Source organism: Saccostrea cucullata, unplaced genomic scaffold, assembly GCF_032062105.1.
Source record: "Saccostrea cucullata isolate Sc308-1 unplaced genomic scaffold, CSIRO_AGI_Scuc_v1 ctg1723, whole genome shotgun sequence".
Taxonomy (NCBI): Eukaryota; Metazoa; Mollusca; class Bivalvia; order Ostreida; family Ostreidae; genus Saccostrea; species Saccostrea cuccullata.
In genome coordinates, this window is record NW_026922561.1 from 77,975 (window position 1) to 83,110 (window position 5,136).

Sequence of the window (5,136 nt, forward strand, 5' to 3'; positions counted from 1 at the left end):
GCCGTGGCTCCGCCGGCGCGCAAAGAATGTATGCCTATGTTAACATCACCCATAACGCACTTGAGTTTTGATATAATACATTCTCTCGCTCGTGTATAGCTAAGTTTTTTTGTTTTTGTACACCAGATTAATTTTTCCTTTAGAATTGAATGTGGGTTTGAACAGAAAATGATTTGAAGATTTTTCGATGCATCCCAACTCATAGTATCGTAGTAGCATTTTGACAGGACAGGCGGATGTAGAACCACTAGATATCACTATTTCATTCCCTTGTCTGTATTGGTCGGTTTTACTTTTACGTATGAACACTTTTATGTAATTATCCACGAAAACTATGTCGGAACAAGCTAATGAACTGAGCTCGTCGAATCTTAGAAATCCTGCGAAAGCTAATAAAATCATGGAAATATCCCTCACGTCTGCGAGATTGGTACTGTTGGAGTAAAGGTTACACAAAGCTATTAGATCTTTTGCGGAAACTGCCTCCTTTTTTGATACTTTGGATTTGTTGTGACGTCTGGAACTCTCTAACAAATTCTTCACGAATGGGTGATCGGTAGGATCAGAGTACCCCAAAATGGAATGTGCCCACTTGATGGCATAAACTGCACTTGAAACCACGTGAAATGAACATCCAATATTTAAAAGATGAGTTAGATACAACGAAATATGCACAGAATTTGCAGGAACGGACCGCTTTTTCTTGTTAGATATAAACCTACACCACCTGTTAAAAGCTGAAATGTATTTTTTACTCGTATTTACACTTTTTGATTTCAGAAGAAAATCACACAGCTTCCTCGCTAGAATGGCATTTTCTGAATCTTCTAAATTCACCCCCGCTGATTTAACCACTTCTTCTATGGTCTTGTCCAAGCTTAGGTCTGCAAAAAATACATAAGTAACATATAAAACGAATGCCTATAATTCTAAAACTGTAATCTAAGAATGACCATATCAAATATTTTGTGCCCACCAAAAATACCATTGTCCCCTTTTCCCTTTTGGGTTATCAAGGATGTTGTATGTTTAATTTCTTTCACGAAATATTGCCATTTGTCCCCCTGTTTTAGAAGTGGCCAATAAGGAGCAGACTTCCAGACTGGAACTATTAAAGTACCCTTGCCTTTATCTGATTTCAATTTAAGAACGGTTTTACTGATAAGTCTGGGTGGGGGTACTAACCAGTTATTATCCTCACCCCAACCTTGACTAAATGCATCGACCCCTTTTGTGCCTGTACACCACCACCTTGAATTAAATGTTTTACATTTTGTGTTATAATCAGTAGCGAACCTGTCACATGTATGAGGGCCCCAGTTTCTGTCAATGTTTTCAAACACATGAGATTCAATTTCCCAATCATCGCTATCAAAACACCTACTCAGAGCATCTGCTCTTGTGTTCTTTTCTCGTGGTACCCAAATGCTATTTAAAAGCACATTTTTTGTGGCACACTTACCATGTATTTCTTTTGCAATACTGTGCAAATATGGTTTTTTATTGCCCACCTCTAAAATTCTACAAACATTTTTATTATCATTGTACCAATTGACTTGTCTATCCTGAATACTTTCTCCTATAGTATTCAATGTTCTATTTACGGTTTCGAGTTCTCTCCAAGTAGAACTCTGACAAGACTCCTCGCTTGTCCACGTACCAAACGTTTCTGAATCACTGATTCCTTCTATAAAAGCACCAAAACCTGTATCTGATGCATCACTGTATACATTCAAATCAGATTCTTTTTCTTGACATTTTATATCAGAACCGTTTAAATGCAGTAAATTTTGTTTCCAAAATAACAACTCTTCTTCAGACCCTGAATTTAATCTTACCTGCGAGTTCCAATTAATTCTCTTAAGAATAACGTCATATAGACACCTTGTATAAAATCTTGCCGCATGTCCTATAGCGGCTTCCATAGAAATGATTTGTCCTACGATACTTGCTATACGCCTTACCTTGAAAACAAGCTGACCTGATTGTACTTTGTCTAAAATTTCACTGATATTTGCAAGTAATTTTTCTGTTCTTTCAGAAGTGATCTTTATACTGCCCTTTTCAGTGTTCCACTCAAACCCTAACCACACTAAGTTTTGTTGAGGCTGCCATACACTTTTTGAATGTGCCACAACAAAACCCAATTGTTCTAAAGAAGTCTGAACGAAGTTACTAATACTTACGGCTTCTAGGAAATTATTTGATCCAGCCAGACCGTCATCTAGGTACATAATAACCCTAATACCTGTCCCTCGCCAATATTGAACGACCTTTCTCAAAACTTTTGTAAATATGAATGCGGCAGATGAAATACCAAATGGTAAAACATTGAACACAAAATATTTCAATGCGCCGTCATATTCCCAGTGAAAACCTAAATATTTTTTATGATCTTCAAAAATTTCTATATGATGATATGCTGACTTCAGATCAAAACTGAATAAAAAATCACCTTTGTCAAAAATATCGCGAGCAACTTTTGTGTCCTCCATTCTAAAAGGGAAACTATGTATACATTGATTAATGTGTCTACAATCTAAAACTAACCGAGCTTTACCCGTCTTGTTGAATGCAACGGTTAAAGGATTTACAACGTGAGGTATGTCCTTGACCTCGGTTACACAACCTTTCTGAATGAGTTTTTGTATTTCTTTGTAAACAATCTCACCGTTATCCCGAGCCGTCTTGTTATTGTTAAGAAACACGCGACTCGGCACGTTCTTAAATGGTATTTTGTATCCGTTTCTCAAAATATCTAAAATGTAATCATCGGCCCCAATACTTTCCCATTTTGACAAATGAGCCCTTAAGCGACCGACTGGACTTTCGTTTTCATTTACTGTTTCTAAACATACGCTCTCGTGTTCGATAAAATTCTCTGCATGCTTAGCTTCATTAGCGCCGATATTCTTAAAAAGTTTGATAGAAATACTATCTAATATACTTATCTTAGAAACTGTTTCCTTATTTGTGCACTCTTTAGCCCAATGGCCTGTAAAACCACACTTGAAACAGGTTCCCGCTTTGCTTGACCGCTCCTGAACACTTTTCTCTGGGGGTGCATAAGGGCTTCGGATTTGCTTTTGATTCTTTCCTCTCTCTGCCCTAATCTCTGCCTTTTCTCTGGGGGTGCATAGAGGCCAGCTCCTCCGTTGACTTCTGGCTTTCTGTATTCTTTCATCTTTCAGTTTTTTCTCTGCCCTAATCTCTGCCTTTAATATTCTTTTTTCGTCTTCGTGTTTCATCAGAGGCCAGCTCCGTTGTTTATATTCTTGGACGAGTTTCTCCTTCCGTTTTTGAGGAATCAAGCTTCACTAACTTTTGTCTATTATTAATAAGCTGAATACCGTCCGTTATCTGTTGAAAAGCCGACTCTGCATCGCCGTCGTTTAAACTTGTATTGGCCCCAACGAGTTTTTCCTTCACAGTGTTGTTGAACTTAAACTGAGCCTCGTTTCCTTTCTTCTTGAAGACGAAAGTCTTGTCGGTGACTGACTGCAGTTTTGACAACTGCTGCTCGTGCTGCTGCTTTTGTTGCTTAGCCATTTTCGCCTCCAAAGATTGCAACTTGTTATCCATCATGTCGGAAACTCTGTTTAGAAGAACTTCGAGATTAGCCGCCTCCATGCTCCCGAGGACTCCGCAAAACACGTGTGTGTGTTGAAGAGCACTGGCTTAGAATGATTCGAACACCTTACTGAATACTGCTTTCTCATTGGCCTTCCTTTGACCACGCCTACTATACAGGCAAAAACCAATAAAATACGTTCCTATCATACAATGTTTTCCCGCTATACTACGAGTCTGCAGCATTTGATCTATATTTGGATGCATGGTTTACTGACTATACACATACAATTAAAGGCCAACTAACAACAGATTGTCCTTCATTGTATATGACAAACGAGATGACTTTAGCATTTCAGTCTTATATTTTGTGTAATAATATTTCGCTCTCACTTGTAGATGCATGGTGTTTGTCTTTCCGATACTGACTTATTCTCTACTCTAGACAGGCTATTCACACATGAGTTGGTGTTACAGGGATTTCAACGACCCGTTTAAAGCATGCCAAGAAATCTCGTCCGGTTTTCCACAGCGATGGAATCAGTGTAATTGATGCAAATCTTCTTCTTCTTCCAGTAATGTGCCTGGCACCAAAGTTGGGCATTATCGCACATGATCACCCATATGCCCAAAACGCTGGCAAGACAATTTACGACAGCAGACTTCAGGGGGTGGAATCAGGATCCTATAGGTTTTTAGCTTTCTTAGTTAAACAAAAAATAAACTTCTCCCCCAGGAAGTAGTCATCTATTGCCCTAAAAAAGTTACTGTCAAAAACCTTCATTTATTTACAAAATACGTAAAATGCCCCAGGCACTGGTACCAAAATTATATTTTAAAAAAGGGGGGTTCGAAGAAAATTTGGGAAAAAAAATCAAAAGAGAAATATTTACTAAAAGTATTTGCTTTAAAATGAAAATATTTTATATTTACATAGCAAATCGGGTAACGTCTACCCATTCAATACCCTTCTCCATCTCAACCAGGGAGTTCAATCATGCAGGAAATTAAGTAAACTTTCGGGAATTTGGTACCCTTTTCCCTATATTTCGACGCGATACTTCCACAACTACCCGATGTCAATTTGTACCAAGAAAAAATATTTTGAAATGGAAATACGTGAAAAATTGAAAGGCAGCTTATTTTATTGAAACTCTCTCTACAATTGATTTCCTTTTCTTTTTTTATAATAGCATCTGATATGACGGAACCCCCCCCCCAAAAAAAAACAGGGGGCAAAGGCTTCTAAATAATTAGTATTCTACCTATAATTTAAACCCAGTAGATTTTAAGAGCCCTCCCTCAAAACTGCGGACATTATAATTGCCTCGCGCACATGCCATCTCCCTGGGGAAGAATAATTCGGCTTTTACTGAGTTCGCTCTACGGGTATAGAATGCATTTATAAGTTTTATTGGCATGGACAAGGTTTCTTTAATTTCATGGTTGTTATAATGACAGGCTTTATTCGCAAATATAACCTGCCGCTGTGTCGAAATCTAGACTTTATTCTTACACAAATGTCCCTTTAATTAAATATCAGATAAATATATAGGGCTCACGACG